The sequence below is a fragment of the Amblyomma americanum genome, chromosome 5 (assembly GCF_052857255.1).
Source record: "Amblyomma americanum isolate KBUSLIRL-KWMA chromosome 5, ASM5285725v1, whole genome shotgun sequence".
NCBI lineage: Eukaryota > Metazoa > Arthropoda > Arachnida > Ixodida > Ixodidae > Amblyomma > Amblyomma americanum.
The window spans coordinates 150573525-150595762 of NC_135501.1; the positions used below are offsets into that span (position 1 = coordinate 150573525).

General features: G+C 47.1%; 1 pseudogene; it reads right to left on the bottom strand.

Moving 5' to 3' along the window:
• Positions 1-6073: 6073 nt before the first annotated feature.
• LOC144134261 (uncharacterized) lies at positions 6074-21061 on the bottom strand (annotated as a pseudogene).
• Between the last annotated feature and the right edge of the window lie 1177 nt (positions 21062-22238).

Genomic DNA, 22238 nt, shown 5'->3' on the forward strand with positions numbered 1-22238 from the left:
AGCAGGAGACTGGTAGTGGACCAGCTGGTTCGCAGGCGCACTGCCCTAGTTTTCATATTTCTGATCACCCTCACATGTTTCTGAAATAGCTTTCCTTCATTTAACTAATAATGAATAATATTTTTGTAGTACGCTAACTGGCATCTTCAGACTGGATATCCTAACTTGTCAGGAGTCCGAAATTCACATTCTGAGAAAATAACAAAAACTAAGAATACTTCATTACATGTGAGATGATAAAAAATAATGGCATGTTTGGCCATGGAAATGGCTAACAAGCCTCAGGCGTGTAATCTGAGTGATATTTTTCACCCGTAAAGCCCTTTCTCCATGCCTGCTACCTGTTTTCAGATGCGCATTTGTGTGCTGACACTTTTCTTCAGCGCAAGTTCTTTCCTTGACTGCATTAACTTTAAATTTCTTGTTTTGGGTTGAATCTTGATGAAACTGCACAGTCCACTCAAGTTTTTCGAGGTGATTTCAAATATGCTATTAGTTTTCTGATAAATGAACTAATTCATGAGATCATTAAAAACCAGTCTATTTCTTGGAGCCACATTGGAAAAAAAAAGGCCGCCTAATTTAACCGCTACACCGCTATTCCAATCACAGGCATCTCTACTCGAGGTCCGCCATGCGGTCCTTCAAAGGTTTTGCGTATCTAAGATGATAACATCAGCTGATGTTATCAGCAGCCTTTCCGGCTGACAGCCAGCGCGATGTCACCCAACCCGCGTCGTTGCATGCGGTAGAAAACTTCCTGTCCGTGCCATTCGCTCGCGCGCAGATGCCACGTACAGAGAAACTGGCGGTCATACTGTCAGCTTTTTCTCTTGAGTCACTCACGGTAAGCTCCGCCGACGAAATCTGCAAGGAACCATGGTCGACGCTAGCGATTACCAACTTCACCCTATTGCACGCCGCCGATGCGGTTCGCGGTCTGTCGCCACATACGCTACGGTATTTCCTGTTGTCATCAGCACCGACAACCACAGATCAGTTTTCCTCCCTCCTGCCTATTTTTTATGCAATTAATCGACCTTGCAAGTTCCCCTCTTCGACTTTGCGATTGCTCACGCTGATAGATTTTGCAATCTGGCGGCACCCCAATGCAACTAATAATGGCGGGAAATTCAAACTAGCCAATAAAGAGTGCCGATTGCGCCATGTGGTACAAGGCAGCCAGTCGCGAGGCTGCGAAAGAAAGCCGGCGAGCTCCACTATCAAACGAGGCTGGAGAGAGAGCATTATGGCAGATGGTTTTGATTTGCACATGCATAGAAAACGGGTGTATTTTGGTGCACCCTCTCGAGTTTCTGTGCCGCGGTGGCACATTCATCGGTCAATTTCTCAATAGCTATGCAAGTCTTGGGCTCCAATCTTCACTTGTCGATGGAAAAGAACCTCGCGAATCCGAATATGACAAAATTGAACAATTGATATTTTCGCAAATTTTCTGCCCTGAAAACCCATGTCCCCCCTTAAGGAAATATAGGTCACTACGGCATTCGTGGCTGAAACCGTTTATTTCAGCTGCATGTTCATTGCTTTCCACAAATCCTGTATCTTGTCTGAAAGGAGCTTCTGCACTGCAGCCAAAGTTTGCTCCACATCAACTCCCTTCTTGCGCCCCCAATATAGTGTGCTGTCTCTGCATATACAAAAAAAACATTAGTTGTTACTTGCATGTCCAATTAAACTTGACAGCTGCACTTGAGCAATACAAATTGCACATCTGCTGCAAGCTATAGCATGAAGAGAAACTATACATCATAACTGTAGCAAAGATACTGGATGCACTGGTGATAATATATCACAGGCAGTATGTAACATGCAGATAGAAGTGCCAAAGCATCTGTCCAGCATTATCTGCCACATGTCACGGTAAGCAGCCCCATACACTTCAACACAACAAAACCAGTAGATAAGCACTCTTCCTTACCTGCAACCATGTCCACTTTCTCAGAAGTGCCTGGCTAGGTGGCTCGCAAGCCCCTTTTTGTAGGGGCAACGTTGCGACTGAGGCTACATGCTGCCAGGACTTCACTTGTCCATAAAACCTGTGCAGTGTCTTTGCACGCAATGGTTGGCTTTCTGGCTGTCATTACTTTTAGTGGACTTGCTGCACTTGTTACCACTCCTTCTGCAAGGTGGACCTGCAAGGAATAGAAATTTCATGTCGTGTAATATAGGCTCATAAATGCTGAGCAAAAGGTTAACAGGTGAAACAAATTGTTCAGCCCTATGCTATTTTGGCAAGTTGTATGTACTCAGGTTGTGACAGATATGCTCTAAATGACTTTAGGGTGCTGTTTCGAGAGAACAAAACAGCAGGTTTCTGTTTAACATAATATATCCTCCAAATGAAACTCATATCTTCACAGTTATATTAATGTGACTTTTAGCTAACAAACCAAACATGTCTATGCCAGCCATGTATGACATGCAAATGGGAACACGATACAGTGAAAGCTCATTAATTCGAACCTCGATAATTCGATTTTTCCGATAATTCGAACTACACTACTTGGTCCGGCCAAGCTCCATAGAGATCTGCATATAAAAAAGCCTGTTAATTCGAAAGCAAGTCGGTTCCGCTACGGATAATTCGAACTACGCGCCGCCGCGTCTGGGCGGCTTGGCACACAGCACGTGGCCAAAAAAAGCACCTCCACATAGATAGAGGCTGCGCACGACCTATAAACGGGGACAGAAAATGGAACCAGTAAAACCTTGGAAGAGTGGGTAAAGCCTAAATGACACCATCACCAGCGTGGCGGCCGGCGGCGCCGGAGGGTAGGCGTTGGCATCTGCGGAGGCTGCTGCCGACCCTCATTTCCGCACAGCCTCCGAAACTCGCAACTAAATACTCGTTAATTCAAGCCCTGCTAATTAGGAAATACGGATAAGTGCTGTCGGCGCGGTCCCAGCCAACGCACACGAAAGGCTGACTTCGGACGGGCGCTACAAATCACGCGTGAAAAACTTTTTTTTTTTCTTTTTGCGAGTGTCGTCCATCCTTCCACCCATCAGTCGCCAAAGGAAGCACACGTTCAGCCACGATCATGTTGCCAGCTTTTAGCATCGCCCGGCGGTCAGCCAACATTTTGTCAGCTGTTGGCCGGAAGCGGCCAGCGTGGGCAATTAGCGCGGATCAATCAGGGCACGACCGCGTCTGACTTCCGCTCGTTTCTACAACATGGCTGCGCCTGCCGAAGCAGCCTCTCGCTTCACCACGAACTCGTCATTGCCGCTACACTGTGCCTCACGTGCACGGAAAACAAAAGTCGCACGAAGCTTTCGCTTTGTCTCAAGATGCCTGCAGCACAAAAGTTTAGTGATGAAATGCGAGAGATTTTCAGAATGCTTCTAGATTTTCAAAGCTTCTAGGCTTAGCCACTACGCGTCGGTTGACGTCAGGAAGCGCGGGAGGTTCAAACAGGTTTACTGTTCTGGTTCAGTAAGTGGTCACTAAGGATAATTCGTCACCTTTGTCGTCATTGAATAAATAATAGCTTAACTGTAAATGTGGACCTATTCTTTTCAGCATTTTACTAAGCATATGGAAACACGCTGTTTCTAACTCCTGGCAGCAGTGGTCTGGTGGCAGCCGCCCGTTTTCCGCCGCTTGTGCAGCAATGCGGCGGTGCGTCAACATTTCGCCGCATTGCTCAAAATCAGCAGCGCTAGTTCGCTCCATGTGGGTCGCCCTGAGGCGAACGTACTGAACACGAGGCTTGCACAACCAGACAAGTGCTGTGACTCTGCAAAGTTCACTTCTCCCCCTTGCTAGAGCTAACGTCAAAAGGTAAACACACTATGATGGTACCGCTGTGCTGCATGTTGGTGCACTGCCAAGAAATGCTTTCTTGACCGTGTCACTGTGCGCAACGGAGGGAAGCGTTAACGACTGACAGTTTTTTTTTTCGAATTCTTCGGCAAAAGTCCATGGTGGGTGGGTTCATTATGCGAGTGGGTTCGTTACGAGAGTAAATACAGTACATACACCGTAATGCAAATGGTTCTTTAGAGGTCAGTCGATAATTCTAACATCGGATAATTCGAACTTTTTTCCCAGTCCCTTGAAGTTCTAATTAAAAAGTTTTTACTGTACTTCTGCTACAAGACTTATTACAGGAAAGAGACTGTGGTCGGAGCTGCTCACAGATCCATCTGCGAGGTGCGTGAAATCAACCTGGAACTGCAAACAAACCACAGAATTAAAGTTTATACAGCATAGACTGCTTATAACTAGGACTATGGAAATGTTGAAATTTTTTAATATGAATCAAATATCAATATGAAGAAAAATGGCTTTGAATATCGAATTGAATATCTGGTCAGCACAAAAAATAAATTCAAAAAAGAAACAAGCACTGTTGCTCCTATTTTTTTTGTTTTCAAAATAGCGTATGTCCTTTGCAAATGAAATAAAAAAAACTAGGCTGCCTGAGCACCAAGTAAAAAAACAATATGCGCAGAAATGTATACTACTTAATTGAACAGCATAACAGTATCCAACCTGTAATGCGGTCAGGCAAAATGAAATCCATAACATGACAAGACTGGAAACAAGAACAACATGATGGCTAGTAAAACCTCATTAATTCGGAGTTCAAAAACCGACAGAAATGGCCGGGTTATTTGAAGGTCGATTTATAAAATGCCCTGCGGCCCCCCCAAAAAACTACCAAAAATGCGGTAGTCGTATGAGGCAGCTCTATCGTGCAAACACCTGTAAACTCGTGACGAGCACAAGTTTTGGCACGCTGGAATAAATGACGAACGTGAGCGAGATGGGACGCACGTTGACGCTGGAATGGCTAGACTGCTTCTAAAAAGGAAAAAAATTACCATCGACGAGTCAGTCAGCATCTGAAAGCAGCACGGTGCTAAGATTGCACTACTGGCGAATGCGCGGGCAGACAGTTGCCATTGCCACGGGCGATTGGCGAAGCTCAGAAACGAAAACTACGCGGCCAGGTTATTTTTGGGGCCCTCCGAACGTTTAGACGTGTGCCGTTATGGCCTTTTAAAAGGTGCATGGGTTACAGTGCACCACACAAAAGGCGGGATTTTTACAGGATCATTTGCCCTGTTGTGACACCTCGACTCGCCACTTTGGGAGCCTCACGCAAAATTCCGCAAGTAGGCTTTCCCGCTTAGCGTATATGACCAAAACAAGATGGCGGTAGTCACACTCAGAGTTAAGGTAAGTCTGCCGTCCGCCGGCCGCGGTGGGGGCTGCTGATGAATGATCGCCGCGGTGGCACTGCTAGCAACTGGCCTGCCATGCCAGCCACGGCGTCTGCGGTAGACGCGCGTTTCACCCCGCGAAACAAATTCTCTGTGCGTTTTCATCTGCCTTGCACATGCGATTGCACTGATTATTTTTCTTTGATTTTAGCTTAGTCATGGTTTTTCAATGTGCACTTCAGTTATTAGTGTAGCGGTGCAAACGATTTTTTTATTGCGAAAACATTTTGTGCGCGAACTCCAGAGTCGAAGGTGAAATGAACCCGCTTATTTTTACACCGTGCCACTTATTATAATACCACCTTCCGAGGAATCTAAATAAAAATTCTTTGTATCAAAATTATTACCCAGGATTCTAAACCCCACGGCCGTGTGTGCACGCAACAGAGCGCTATTGACAGCGGCGTTTTAATTCATGCTATCGATCCGATCTGAACTTCTATGGACTCTAAATAAATGAAGTTAGAAGGCAGACTGAATACTGGAAACTTCTAGATGCATGCACAATTTAAACATGCAAGAGGAGAACCTGAGCCCTGTAAATCACGTGCTTTAGGCAAACTGCAGGCACGCATTCCTAAGTGCCTAGGCAACCAAGTTACAGAAGTAATGAACATAAGCATGCATTCTAAGCAGTTCCTTCGAATCTCATGCTTGGTAAAATTGCATTATTAGCCCATGCAATGTAGGTCACACGTAATGTCAGGCAAAAGACACCCAAGGATCACTAATTTATAGCACAAAATAAAAATCGTTGTTGGACACATTAATTTTCGTCACTTTGCACTCAAGCTGCCCACACTTTCGTTTGCACCACCTACTGGCATCTTGTCATCATTAACAGCTTCAGCTGCTCTTTCTTGGCTGCCCTCTCAACATTGATAGACTTCGTGTAGAAGCGCAGGCGAAGGAGAATATAGAATTTGATTATGCCATTAACAATTTCATGTCCATGTTTCACACAGGCCAGAGATGAAAAATTTACATTCCTTGAGAAATCAGCAAAGTCAACAATGCTTTTCTCGTGCAACTTATTCAGACTATAATAAGATGTGAAGCTGTCTTCAAGGACGGTGATAATTTTCTTCAAGGGGCCAGACGGAGTAAGCCACCATTATCAAAGTTTGCAGTGAAAGCTGCTGCCCGATCATTTTCTGTAGCCACTGCTTTTTCACGCAATGCTGACGCACAGTATGTGCACTGGTTTTTTTTCAGTGCTTTTCGAGCTATGTAGCTCAAAATATAATAAATTAACATCTCGTGGCATTCCCCTGTCACAGAGGCACTATGGTCAGACGTGGTACTTGTACGTGGAGAACAAGAGACCAATGTAGTTTCTGCATCATTGAGCTCTCCTTTATCAATAAGGTTGTTGAGAACAGGCAGCATATTCTCGCTGCTTGGCTGTTTCTGAGGCACCGAAACTGAGGAAGTGACGACTTCTGGTGCACAGTTTCCCGATGGTGGTCGTTGCACAAGATTGTAAAATGCGAGTGCATTAACACTAACCAAAAACTGAGCGGCATTCGGATGGTCATTAGTTCCTGATGATTGCCGAACGATGCTGAATACGCTTTCAAGCCTGTCTTGGCTCAAGTTTGCAGTCATCATATACTTAAAGCCATGGGTGCCTAGATGAGCCACTAAACTGAGTGTGCTCTGAATTGAAACACAGAGTCCCTCTGCTGTGCTGTTGCTCAGAAAACCACCTATTGTGGCCTTTGCATGGTTTTCGCACTCTGTGAGGTGTTCAAGGCAAGGAACTCCTTTAAAAATTCAAAGTTTGGTGACTGCGGGTATAATGCTGCTTATGGCACACGCGCAGTCATTATCCTTATGAGCTTATTCATCCTTTTTACGAAAGATTCTGTTGCTTCCACAAAGTCATAATAGCGTCTTAACTGGATGCAATAAATAAAAGTACCTCTAATTAGTTGGAATGCTGGAGCAACCCTCATTTTCTTGAAAGAATTGGGATTCAGGTGTATGCTGGTGATCTTTGGCATGGCTTTAAGGGAAACACTCTGGCTGTCCATTTTCCAAGCGTCTCGGATCGGTTGAACGTGCACCCGACACTCAGGTGTGTTAAACCCTTTTCCTACAAATGCATTTCGCACATTTTTAATTAGATGGGGGAAGTCCGAGATAAACTGCAGATGGCGCGTTGAGCTGACAGGATGTGGCGCCTTGCACCGTATGCCTGTGCTCGCACCTGCAAAGATATGAGGCGGCGCTGTAAGCAAATACTTTGAACAACCGTAACGCCGTAACCACCCAAATGATCTTAAGACAACAACACTTTGCAATTGAATCCAGTTCAGCAGTTACCTCGAATGCCAAAACGCTTCCACATTGATCTATTCCAGCTTGCTCCTTCGCACGTCACATAGTCAACGAAGAATCCAGCCCTCGCACAGAGAATTGTCACCGCAATGATGATCTTGGCTAAGATGTCTGCCTTGACATCGCCACGTGATGCGAAAATCCCAAGGGCTTGTGTCCACTTGCCTGGAAAGATAAAACAGCAAATTTATTTTTCCCACAAACACAGCGTTTTAACAGTAATGTGACAAATCTGACATATATGTTAGAAAAATAAATTACCCTGGAAAGGCTGGAACAGAACTACCATGCCATGGTCAGAGAGTTGGCCTTTTTGGGAATCGGGCATGAACTGAGCAATATCGACGAATCCTTCCAGCTCACCAGAAAAAATACAAGTAGTGTACACAGAAACTCAGTTGCCACATGTTTCATTTAAAGCTTACTTACGGGTGTAAGTAAGGTTTAAAAACCACTCACTAGTTGATTTCACATCAAGGTGCTCGGAGATTTTCATTTCATCAAAGACGATACCTCCTGTGCGTGAGAACTTATCCATATGTTGCGACTTCTCGGATAAAGCATTAAATATATTTGGGTTAAAACCAAATTCAGTCTTGAAGCTGTGGATGCGCTTTTGTAAGCATGTTCTACCTGGAAGAGCCAGGATGTTGTATCTTCGTATATGTTCATACAACTTAGGGTTTTTCATTCGCATCAGAATGCATTCAAGTAGCCACTCATTGGAATATGCCATCCCTTTCGTTGACTTGTGTTTGGCAGCCTCAAAACAAGTTCTGACAGCAAGCTGCTGCTTAGGAGGAAGGCCACTAACCCTTCTTTCAAACTGTTGCTGAAAGCTGTTCATTTTCATTTTTCATTTCATCTAGAGCCTTTTGCAGCTTTGCCATCTTGTCTTTCATATGTCGCACTGCCCGCGATTTTGAAGTCGGCGTCTTCTTTAGGCACGGCACTCTTGATTTCTTCCTCCTTGACAGGGTGTTTTAAGTTAGCTTTTGTAAGTATTTGCAAGCTATGCATGCTGTATCCGAAAGAATGGAACAGTTTAGAGCAAAGTAACGCCCATTTGAAGCCGTAAAGGATTTGCTGATAGGCTTCAATCCGAAGCCAGGGCACAAATTGAGTTTTGCAATGTCCTGAAGAAGATTTATTGTCTCTTCTGTGGATTTGATGTCCAACTCTTTCACTTTTTTTCCTCGAATATACACAGTAGCCTTCATGGCAGCGTCATCCGAATCACTGCGACGGAGCAGAACTCGTCGACTTACGTATAAGACGTCCGGAGAGCCGTCCTCACTTGTGTGGCACTGAGCGAATGTTACTTGCTGAGCATCCGAAAGATCGACATTTGTCCAAGGTGGCAGTGGCTGCAGCTCTCTGCATTCCCTGAGCAGAATCGCGTCACATGATCCACCGCCGCTAGATTCCTCAATCACCTCCACTGGTGCTTCAAGATCAATGCGCTTTTTTTTTCTCTGGAGGTGCTCTGAGTCCCGGCGATTGCTTCTGCTCGCACAAGTTTCTATCCTTCCTCTTCCGAGGCAGAGGTTTTGAGATATACTTTGGGGCGTCAGGAAACAGCGTAGGAACAGCATACTTCACAAGTTGCGGCACATCCTGGGTGATTTCCACTACCTTGCCCTGAATCACAGTCTTAAATCTTCGCTCAATAAAGCACGGTTCGAAGCGACGCTCGCAAACGGCACTAGCTTCGTCGAGCACTCTGTCGCCGCGCTTGATGTTGCGCTCCCACTGTCACCTCTTCTCTGCATCCTTTGGTGTCCTGAAGAGAGAGCATTTAACCTTGCAGGAATGGTAGCCACTCTTGCATCCCGGCACGAAACACGTGCTGTCGCACTTGTCACATTGTCTAGACTTGACGCGATCACACACCCATGAGCACACGCACACCAACACACACGCAGGTTAGCGTTCACCTATTTGGAAAAAAACAGCAGTATTCTGGACTTGCGACCAAATAGTAGCGCGCAACACTTCCGCAGCCACGGCAGGCACGGCACGACGTTCCAAATGTGTGCAGCGCCCCCTGCGCATTCATCCGAGGCGAAGCCAACCAGTTCCGTAGGGGGCTCCGCACAAACGGCAGACTAGCAAGTATTTATAGGGACCCTAGTTAAGGTGACAGAACAAATGCCATGGGTGTGGACATTAATTATATAACATATTACGGAAGGATAAAAAAAATAAACGCGCTTTCGTGCTGCAATTGTTAGAATCGGGTCATCCCCCATCTTGCTCGCAGCACGTGTGGTATGTGGGAAAGCCCACTTGCAGAATTTCGCACAAGGTGAAGCCTAGCGGCTTCGGAATGCGATTGGTCCACACGATAAACGATGGAGAAGAAAGAGAACAGGGCCTTTATATTGTTTTTCTGAAACGTTAAACTCTATATTCAGATAATCCGCCCAGATATTGAGCTTTTGCCACTACCAAATTTACGAAAGTCGGCGTGGTATACGATCGCTGCCGAGTATTCGTGATTTTTCGAATATTCGGAAATTCACGAATACCATTTCTTGAATACGAATATGAACTGAATATGAAACATATTTGATTCGTATTCGAATATTCGCACACCCCTACTTATAACGCATACCGTGGGAGTTGGGAAAATCGCATTGTAAGCGGTACTGCACTGTAACCAAAACAGTTTTTCCGTGCATTCGCATTTTCATAATGGTCAGCCTACCTTTCGAATTCACCTGACAATGCATCAGACTCACAACACTGCAATCACAGGCAACAAAGGTGTTTATTTGATCTTTTTGTCGAAGCGTCATAATGAATGAAAGAATGTTATTTTAGTCTGGCTCTGTGACTGAACTGCATTGCTAGTGGGTTCATCTTCAAAAACAGTGAAGGACTTGCTTGCTGAGGTTTCTCTGAGTGCAGGAGAGGCGCAGTTTGTTGCAACAGTCGAGCGCATCTTTGCAGGAAACTTCTCCACTTTCGCTCATTTCATCAGGCTCATCCTGAGATAGAAACTCATTGTGAGCACACACCGCTGCCACGATGTCTCCATTTGTGGCAGGCATTTCACACACAACTCCGTTGGTGTCGGCAACGACGAAGAGCTTATCTTGTGCTGGTCTTTGAAACGCTGAGCACAAATGCTCAGTGGGCTAAAACCATCATGCCCCAAAATGTTTACAAGGCACCTGGCCTTGGCTTGCAATATCGAGCCACTCACAGGAACGCTCTCGGCTCGCATCTCGGGAAACCGTTCAAAGTGGCGACATCGTACTTTGACGCACGAACCCTCTTCCTTGCAAGCGACGCGGAGTCTTCCTGCACCTGTTGTTGCAAATTGCCTCTGTTCTTCCAAATGACGAACACAGTAGCGTCAGTGACAGCCTACTTTTTTGCCACCGTAGCCTTTTCCAAACCGCCTTCAATGCCCCTCGCAGTGCTCTGCTTGGTTTCAAGAGCTTGCTGTTTCCTGGCTTTCGGAGGAGCAGACACCGTTGGCACTGAAGACAACCTGGGCTGGTAGACTTGCTCACGTTATAAACTTACCACTACTCGCGACGGCACATCTCGCTCATGGGCTCAGGCATGACAAGACACTGCCGCACGTGCACTTGGTACAAGCAGCGCGTCGTGCTATGCGTGCCATGCGCTCGCCGCCGTGGCTGCAGCTCCAGCATGCTCGTCTGGCCGTGCCATCACATGCTTTCAAGCTTTGTCCAATCAGGGTGCCTAACGGAGGAGCATCGGAGGAAAAAGGCCTGCTTTGTGACTTAAATTTTTTTTCTATCCTCTCCTGCCTTCAGCCTTGCCTTGAACCACATTGATAGCACTCTCTCGTCCTGCCTGTTGCCCCCTTCTTGCGCAATCTGGAAAGCATGCTCCTTGCGCCTGCTGGTACCAATGGGTCTGCACCGGTATGCGGCCCCCAGACTTTCCAGAAACCTCACTAAATGCTGTCTTCGGTTGTGCACTTGCGCGTATTAAACAGTAAGCCAATACATTGAACTCAATGGGAAGCAATGTGGTTGTCACAAAAATTCGCATAGAATGCGGTCTTGCATTATAAGCGGTTACGTTATAAATGGTCTGAGGTGTATCACAATAATACATGCCTATCCTCCCAACAGGTTCATAGCCCTTTTACACTTGGCCAATTATGTTTTCCACTGTGTTCAGGCAGCCACCAGCACTACTCATGCTAGGTCACAGGTTTCTCAAGAAGTTTTGAGGTGGGTTGAAGTCCAGATTGGTCATATTATATCCGGTCCTGCTGTGGAACATGACCAGGTTGCAGTACCTCAGTATGTGTTCCACAATGAGCAGTGCAAAAGACTGTACATGACTGACTCCACTGCTGCAATGCCGGAATTGGGAGCCAGTATCAAAGTCATGCATACAACTGTGTTCAGTGATGTGGCTGGAGATTACAGAACGTTTGTGATAGCACGCCAGGTCTTTACCACTGCAGCCTACAGGACTATGCATATACTCACTGCTGAACTGGCGTAACATGAACACATTGCAGAGGTAAAGTCTGGTGTCATACCATGTGTTTTTATAGAAGGAAGTGCATCATGTTTTTTTATACCACTTAAATTTAAAGCACTGTATAAGCCAGTGATTGGTGATGTACAGTGCTGTAAAGTAGTATTGACTACAATAATATGCAAGTGCACAAGAAATTCACTTTTGTTGCACCACCATACAGCAACTGACAGAGTGTCTGAAGTTAATTTCTACTGAACACATGCTTTCTAGTATTTGTGGGAGCTTTGCATGCTTTCTGGTGCACACAAAAGTGCACAACCCTTTTCATTTAAATTCATCTGAAGCCATCTGTTGTTTCTCCCATTGGCTGCTGTGTGTAGCTTCAGGATTTGAAATGCTTATTTTTTTTTCAGACAAATGGGTTAGTTTGCAAACTTCCTTTGAACACAGTGCTCCTTACACATATCAATAGTTGCAGTGATTGCTCATTGATGTCAGTGAAGTTTTTTGGTTGGTATATACACACATATCTCTTTGGAAGAACATATTCAAGCCAGCCTTTATCGATTAGTGCATTCCAGTGACAAAGGCGCTGTTTTCAGTGAAAACAAAGCTTTCTTAAGAATAAAAAGGGTGAACAAATGAAATACTCATCTCTCAATCACTGGCTAATTCGCAGGCAAAGTGTGATGCGCCGAAACAGTTTTCAGGCTGTAAATCCTATAGGCTAGAGTTCAGGTCAATCCACTTCCAAGCAATCATGAAGCCTTTTTCAGCTTTCACATCATGATTTTGATAGATGTAGCAGGAAAATTTTTTTTAATTTTCTCAGCGATACAAGAAACTGTAGAATTGATGTCTTCAAAAACAAAAATTTGATGAAGTTGTTTTCAGTGCCTCTAACCAGTGATCGTTTATGGTTACATGTGATTCATGTGCATTCATTCAAAAAATTATTTTCATGTCAGTATTTCATCTCCATTCTTTACCTTGAAATAAATTGAATATTACTGGTTTTATAATTTCACATAGTTAATTTCCTCCATGAAAAAAGAATATTCATTCCAGGGCTGTTCTGCATCTTTTTACACATGTAAATGTTAGTCACTTTATTTTTCCACACTGCGCAATCAGCAAAAATGTATGGATCTGTGTTGAAACTAGTGCTGAAGACATAGGACAGTTCGAGTTCATAAGTCAAATCTTTTCACAAGCACATTGTGAATGTGTCAGTTGTACAGCTGGCCAGATCTTTAGCTGGCCTGTACGATGGCCAGGTTTTGCGTGTTCCTGCAGCTTATGATGGAGCAAACTTGTGAAAATATCAAATCTAAGCACAGGCTCACTAAGCCCACGCTCAATATTGAGCGTTCAGCAAGTTTTCTTAGTCGTAAAGTGCAGGCGTGCTGGAAAAGTGACCGTTGCACACGCTAACTAAAGGTTTGGCCCGCTGTACAGGTGTCAAAGCATGCAGTTCAGCCTGTGTCTGATAGCAGAGCTGAAGTAAGTAACGAGACCGATTACAATTGTTAACCATACGGACTTTTGGGGAAAGAAATGTGAGCTATCACTGCGAGCCTTTACTTTATTCTGCCAAAGCTCTCTAGGGCCTTCACATTAAGCATCAATTTGTATGATCTACAGGCCTGCACACTCAGTTGGAAACTACCTGGACAGAGCTCATTTCTATGAAGTGCCAGCACCTTATATGGGGTATCAACTCATCTGAACCACACATAAATCCCACGCTCGAGTCCCAGTCTCGTCTGCTTCACAGTCTTGTTCCATTTCCAGACTACAAGGATTCCAATCAGCTGGTTCAGGCCAGCTGGTTTTTTTTATAAACCAGCTGGCTCCATTTCCAGACTGGACTGGTTCCTGTTAGGACCAGCTGGCTACCAGCTGGTTCTAACTGGAACCAGCTGATTCCAGTTGAAACCAGCTAGAAGCAGTTGGGATTTTTTCACCTGGGATTATTAGCACGAAGAGGTGCACGTCTTCTGTGGCACACCTTGAACTACGACCTTTGCTGCGGGGCAGACAGGGAACTGCTCGTCTTTCTTTTGTTTCGCACCATGGCTGGCATCGCGACGACGCCTTTGCTTCAAAGGGCTCCTACTTCTTTCCTGCATGAGTTTTTTCGCTTGTTATTTATATTCCATTTTCGCCTCTCGCGATGCTGGCCTTCAGAGCACTCGTTTTTTATCTTCGTCTTTAATTTTTTGCTTGTTTTTTCCTCTTTGTTTTCGCTGTCGCTTTTCCCCATATTTTTAAACCGTGGTTTCCCCGCCCGTTCGCCTTGGCGGTTTCTGCGCGCCTCTTTTTTGCACCACGGTATTACTTGTTTTGGTTTGTCGCCCAGCCGCTGTTGGTTCCATTTCTTAAAATAATTTTGCCGATGCACTTTGCCTATTGGTGCACCAACATATTGCTTGTTTTCATTCACTTTTTCAAGCCTCCTTTCTTTCTATTGTTTTTTCCTTTCTATACTTTCCGGTTTTCATGCGTCTTTATGTTTCCTTTGCACCTTTTCCACATGCCAGGCCACGCCGGGGGTTCTCAGAAATGAGCTTGTCGACGTGGTGGCATCCCGAGCTAGCCATTCGCTGCGAGTCAGGACTGCGGTGGGCTTGAGGGCCATGGTCTGAACCACCTTCCACGAGGTGGTTTGCACCAGGTGGGCAATCTGGTGGTGCGACGACAATACGGGCACCGAAATGTATTCCTGGTTCTGGGTGGTCTTTCCATACCCAACATCTTTGCACTGCCGCGCTCGCTCGTTACGCTCCTAACAGGCCATGGGTGCTTACATGCAGTGGTTTGGGCTGGCGCCGTCAGCCGAGTGTCCTTGTGGGAACGGGGGTTCTGTGAGCTTACATGTGGCATTGTGGACAGGCTCCCATGTCAAGGGGGTGCGGGCAGCGGTCCGTCAGCCTCTTGGCGTGGTTGGATCACGGACCGCCGTCCCTGCGTCCTCCTAATTCAAATTGTGACTGTTATTAGCGCTGCACTGCTGAATTACATTCGGGGGCTTGTCCGAGAGAGGCGCTCTTTTTTTTTATCACTGTGGCTTTGGTGGCTTCTCAGGGGGGCCCTTCAGGCCAGAAGAGGTGGATGCTTCCATGTCCGCCTCTATGGGAGCCACGTGTTGCAGCTTTGTGGTGTGCATTTGTGTGCAGAAATCTCGTTGTCCCCAAACTTACTACTGTGAATGTGTTAGCATTAGAACTGTCTGGGTGGAGATGCGTGCCTTAAGGGTAACGCCAATTGTGGCCCATGTAGGGTTGTGTGGGGGGAGCTCGCTCTCTACGGGGGCCGGAAGAAGAGCATGCATGTGTCAGAATGACTGACGACAGAAATCTTGTCGCTAATTTCGCTACTATAAATACATTAGCATTAGGAAGTTCTGGGCGGAGGTGCGCACCTTGAGGAAGGGGAACACTGATTGTGGTCCGTATAGAGTTGCGCGGAGGAAGCTCTCTTTTAAGGGGGGTTTGAAAAAGCATGAGTGCACCAGAATGACCCAACAGAAATCTCGTCCCCAAACTTACTACTATCAATGCGTTAGCGTTAGAAGGAAGGGTCTGGGTGGAGGTGCCCGCCTTGAGGAAGGGGAACACCGATTGTGGCAAGTATAGGGTTGCATGGAGAAACTTCGCTCTCTATGGGGGCCTGAAAAGTAGCGTGTGTGTCAGAATGAATCCACAAAAATCTCGTCCGCAAACTCACTGCTATGAATGCGACAGCATTACACCGGTCTGGGCAGAAGTGTGCGCTTTGAGGCAGGGGAACACCGATTGTGGCTTGTATAGGGTTGCTTGGAGGAAGCTCGCTGTCTATGGGGCTTGAAAAAGAGCATGATTGTATCATAATGACTCGACAGAAATCTCGTCCCAAACTTACTACTGTCAGTGTGTTAGCATTGGAAGGGTCTGGGTGAAGGTGTTCGTCTTGAGGAAGGGAACTTCGATTGTGGCCCGTATAGGGTATATTGGGGCAAATTTGGGGCATATCTTAAGATAAATTCCTGTTTTTTAAGCAGCCTGCTTTCATATCATGTCCGACAGCTATTATGGAATTGTGCTTGAATGCCCATGATATTACCTGCCACTTGAAAAAAAATTGAAAAATTGAAAATTGATTTTTTATGAAAGGGAATGACATAGTAGTCTCTCATATCTCCGTGGACACCGGAAGCATGCCAATAAGGAAGGGATGAAGGAGGGAGTGAGAGAAGGAAGGAAGAAAGGTGCCATTGTGGAGAGCTCCGGAATACTTTCGATCACCTGGGGATCCTTAACATGCACTCACATCGCATAGCACACGGGCGCTTTTTGCGTTTTGCCTCCATTTAAATGTGGCCGCCGCTGTGGGGTTCGAACCCTGATACCCTGGATCAGTAGCAAAGCGCCCAAAACTCTACTTTTGACCCCACATATACAACGAAATTACGACTCCGCATATAGGTCGACTCCGAATATGAGTCGACCCCCAAACTTCAGAGGGTAATTTTTTGAAAAAAAAAAAAGGTAGACTTATAGTAGGCAATTTACGGTTGTGCCGAGATGCCTCAATCGTAGGGATAATCGTTGGCACTTTCTATATGGCCTAAATTACGAACTGATTGGTGCTGAGGAGTTTTCCTTATATTGCCTTCAATGGCGCAGATTGTCTATTGCTCAATGCAGATATAGTGCCTCTGAATACACTTTATCTTCACAGGTTTACCACGAGCATTAATCGGGATGTGGCACTTTTCTTTCTCGGGAACTTCTAACACACAAAAAACTCCATTTTGTAAATTCGTTACCCTGCTTAACTTTTGCTCGTTTTTGCTTTTCATTGTCTTATGTCACACGATGTCTTCAAGCGACGAGCATTAACAATATATTGACACGGTGCATTCCGCTAGCACGCGCTGCTTTAAAAGAAGAAGAAGCGATCTGGAGCTGTGGTCAAGACCTTCGTCGAAGCCCACCGCTGTCTCTTGTGATCAGTGATCTCCCACATTCACGCGTGACATCTTGGTGGAGGTGCTAGGTAGCACACCCCATGCCCAGGACCCCTCCAAGAAACCGGGACTCCAGCCCGCCTGAATCCTTGAAAGCCGAAATTACGCCCACCCACCAAGGTAGCCGGCGGCTGCAAGGACTGCAACCAGAGTTTGGGCCTCTGCAGTCTCGTCCGACCGTGAGAAAACTTACCTCCGATTCAGCGCGACCATCAGTGTCCACACAATCCCCTGTTAGCATGCCGGATGCCATCCCTTTGCCGTCCGTCGGGTGAGCCACGTGAGCCACCCACCTTTCAAGGTTTTCCAGGTGAAGACCCGGAGGACTGGCTCCAGAAGTTCGAGCGCATAGCCCAATACAACAGGTGGGCTGACGACTTGAAGCTGCAATATGTGTTTTTTCGCTGGAGGGTGCAGCTCGTTCTTAGTTTGAGAACAGAGGCCGCAATAACAACGTGGGGTTCCTTCGACTCAGTTTTTGCAGGCTTTTACCATCGTCCTCCGGAAAGAACGTTCCAAGCTGCTCCTCCAGACACGCGTCCAATTACCAAACGAGAGCGCCCTCGTTTACCCAGAGGACATGGCGAAGCTCTTCTACCGGGCTGATCCCAACGTGTCCGAAGAGAAGAAGCTGTGCTTTCTTATGAGGGGCATCAACGAGTAGATCTTCGCTGGATTAGTTCGGAGCCTGCCCAGAACAGTCGCCGAATTTGTTTGCGAAGCCACTATGATGGAGAACATGCTCAACTTACGATCCAGACAGTACGAGCGTCCGCCGTCGTTGATGGCTACCAGTGGTGTCGATGCTTCTAGCCACGACGTCCTTTGGGAGACCATCCGGAGTGTCGTACGTGAAGAGCTTCAAAAGCTCTTTCCAATCCAGCAGTCGCCTCAGGTTTCTTCCATTTCGGACACTATTCATGAAGAGTTCCAACAGGCGCTCACGCCGCCAGACCCTCTTCAACTGAACACAACACACCCCAGATGACAACATACGCCGCAGCCATTCACCGTCCACCGCTGCCTCCAAGTCGCCCCGATACACCTGTCCACATTCGCCGCCAACCACTCCTTCCTCACCCTTCTCAGGTCCCCCCTCAGAAGAGCGACGTCTCGCGTACTGCCGATCAGCGCCCTCTGTGCTATCACTGCGGCGCACCCGGTCACGTCTACCGCAACTGTCGTTACCGATGTATGGGTCGGCAGGGATATAGTGCCGATGCGCCCCGACCGCAGGGTGGTGAATGGCCTCGAGAAATAAGTGATTACACGGCCGCGGCACCTGAAGCACCACACTACTATGCTCGGTCGCCGTCTCGACATCATTTCTCGTCTCCGCGACGTTCTTGTGCCGACATTTCGCGCGGAAGGTCTCCTATTCTCTGTCAGGAAAACTAGAAGCCGCAACCTTTGGGGGGAAGGTTGCTCACCGGCAACACGTCCAAGATCCTCCACCACTGCAGACATGACGTACCGATGATCACCAGCCCGATGACACACTTTGCTGCATCATCTCCGCCGCAGCGAAACCACGTGGCGCCGCCACACCGCAGCCGTGAGCGGACTCCGCGACGTTCCCGTACACCTACGGCTACAGCTGCTGATCTGAACATTTCAGTCGACGGTACCGACGTCACCGCATTGTGGACACCGGCTCCGATTACTGGGTAATCAGTTGACCTTTTGCCGCGACTCTGGAAAAGGTGACCACACTTTGGACGGGCCCACAGCTTCGTACTGCCTAGGGCAATTTGATCACGGCAGCTGGCAAGTTCACGTCACGAGTGACCATCAAAGAGGACACGTACCTGGCCGCCTTCGTAGTACTCGACCAGTGTTCCCGGGACGTAATCCTCGGAATGGATATTTTGACAGAAAATGGCGTGGTCATTGACCTTAAATCAAATTCAGTGATGTTGTCCACCGAGAACGCAGTCCACAGTTCTTCCGAACGTCCCGTGGCTCTTTACATCCTTGGGTGACGTCATCATTCCACCCCATTCAAGTGTTGTGGTATCTGTCAGCGCGAAGACGCTGCGGAAGTTTGAAGATGTCATTGAAAGCAAACAAATTATGTGTTTTTCGGCCGCTGTCTTGCTGTCACCAGAGGGGTCGTTTGCCTCGAAAACGGAGAAACCGAAGTACTGCTTACGAATTTTGGAGGTGAGCACCAACATCTCAGCCTTGGGACCACTGTGGCCCACATTCATGGTATCGCGACAATCAACGAGCGCCCAGCCTTGCCATGGTGTCGTCAGCAAAAGTTCTCACCGCTGTTCCCGACTTCCAGTAACACATTAAACCCACGCCTTTGCCGCAGCAGCGAGGCGAAGTAGAAAATCTCCAGCGCTACGGCGATACCTTCTCGACTTCCTCCCGCATCGGAAGAACACACTTGGCCAAGCATCGGATAATTACAGATCACGCCGTGCACCCTCTTTGACAGTCATCTTACCGTGTGTCTTCCCCTGAACGTGCCGCAATCAGCCGTCAAACTAAGGAGATGCTTCGAGACGACGTCATTCAGCCTTCCGTAGTCCCTTGGCAGCACCTGTCATCCTCATCAAAAAAAAAGATTGTACACTACGGTTTTGTGTTGACTACTGTCGCCTAAACAAGGTAACTAAAAAAGATGTTTATCCCCTTCCTCGAATCGACGATGCTCTCGATCGCCTCTGCTATGCGAAATATTTTTCATCCATGGGCCTCAAATTAGGATATTGGCAAATCGAGGTAGTTGAACGGGACCAAGAAAAAAAACGCATTTATTTCTCCGGACGGGCCCTAGGAAATTAAGGCAATGCCATTTGGTTTGTGCCCTGCACCCGCACCATTCCAGTGGCTGATGGGCACACTTCTGGCAGACCTGAAGTGGCAGACATGCCTCGTCTACGTTGATGACGTTGTGTTTGCACCAACGTTCGAGGAGGACCTTCGGTGCCTCGAAGTTGTGCTGCAAGCCACAAACTCTTCTGGGCTAACTTTAAAAAATCAGAAATGCCACTTACACTGAGCTAAAGTTCTTGGGTCACGTCGTCAGTTATGAGGGATTTCGGCTGGGCCCAGACAAAACCAGAGCTATTGCCAATTTTCCTCCACTGCAGGACCAAAAGGTTGTCCGCCGCTTTCTAGGATTATGTGCCTACTACCGTCGCATTGTGAAAGATTTCGCTCCAATCGCTGAGCCCCTGACGCGTTTGACGAGGACAGACACGCCTTTCACATGGGACGCCGCTCAAGCACAAGCATTTGGAACTCAACGCAACTTGCAAGCACCTCCAGTCTCTTGTGATCAGTGGTCTCCCGCATTCACACATGACAATATTCCCTGTCTTCTTTGGTAAGAGCAAGTAACTCATTTAAACTTGCAAGTGTTACGAGGTGCTTAGCACAACAGTGATAACATTGTACAACCCTTGTACTTTTATACATTGCAAGGGGTTTGCTTCTAAGCTGTGACTGCAAGGATGACTGCCTTGGCTTCCCTTTCCTTGTATGTTTTACACTTCTTTCACGTCACCCCCAGCAGAGCTGTGGCATGCGAGCACGTGCCGTCTCAGATATGCCATGTCCAAGCACCCTCTCTCGCAGTGTGGGCAGTGCAGCTGGTACTGGCGGCGGTGCACCGCCCCCTCATGTCTCACGTCGTCACCTGGTTGCGTGAACCTCTTGCAGCACTGTGAGCAGACGTGGGGCCTCTCCCCCGTGTGCATCACTAGTTGCCTGTTGAGATCTCCCCTTTGCATGAACCCCTTTCCACAGAGGGCACACAGGTCAGGTGGGGTGCGGCCCCACCGTCCAGTGTTGCACCCTGCTGCAAAGCGTCGGGTGATGGGCTAGTCTGAAGCGCTGTCCGCACTCGGGGCACTCGTACGACCTCTGCCCCGAGTGGACCAGCTGATGGCAGGTGAGGTGTGCTTGCTGTGTGAAGCCCTTCTGGCAGATGTGGCACACGATAGGATGCTCGCCCATTTGGGTCCACTCGTGTGGTCACATCCGCTCTGTTTGGAAGCGAATGAAAGGAGGCCGAAAGAGTAGACACCATGAGCATGTCAGCCTCACTGACGGCACAGGTGGAAAACTAGAAACCTACAGCTGCATGCAGATATGCTACCACAAGCTGCCGCGGATCCACCTTCGTCCGGAAGAAGAAAAAAGGGTGTATTTTTTTTTCCCAATAATCCAACACCATCCGGTTGTAACATATTCCTGCTGTAACACCCAGCTATTTCCCTCGCCTCTTCCTGGAGGCGCCGCAGCGGCGTCCTAGTTGGTTTTCTTGCGACAAAATAATATTGGAACACATTAATTGTTTGTAGCAAGTCGCAGGTGTACCCACGTATTAACTGAGGGGATTCCTCCTCTTTGGTTTGGTTCCCACGATGAGTCCTCCCTAAATTCTAGTTACTTTTATGTCCACTGGATGTCCATATGATGTTCAGTTTGATCATAGTGGGTGTCCACATAACACCCACATCATGACCACACGTGACATTTCTGAAACACTGAAAGGATGTTCATTAGATACTCATCTAATCGGTTTCGAGGTGCGCCGGGGGCACGCAGCAGGCTCTGTGCTAGATGTAACGCCATATAGTGGCAAATATCACAAAACACGGAGGGCTGCAGTGATGTGTCATTTATTCAACACGATGCCAAAAATTCACACATGGACATATCAGATCAAATGACATCCCGTCATCCCTCGAGGACTGGAGTGTGTTCTTTTCTTTCACTATGATCATATGAGCAGCTACTGTATAAAAGGAAGTGATCTATCAATGAAAACCGAGTTGTTAGTTAGCGCTCTGTACTGTCAAGTTCGTTTCTTCGTGTGGTGTCTTTCCGCTACATAAACAAATTCTAGTTTGTCTAATTCTTCACAGATGTTAAAATTGCACGAAAAAACACGCAGAGCTCTCGCTAAGGATGACTGCCTTGGCTTCAACTTTCCTTGTGTGTTTTACACTTCTTTCACGTCATCTCCAGCGGAGCCGTGGCATGCACGCACGTGCCGTCTCAAATATGCCATGTTCAAGCTCTCTCTCGCAGTGCGGGCAGTGCAGCTGGTACTGGCAGCAATGCACTGCCCTCTCATGTCTGACGACATCACCCAGTCGCGTGAACCTCTTGCAGCAATGAGAGCAAG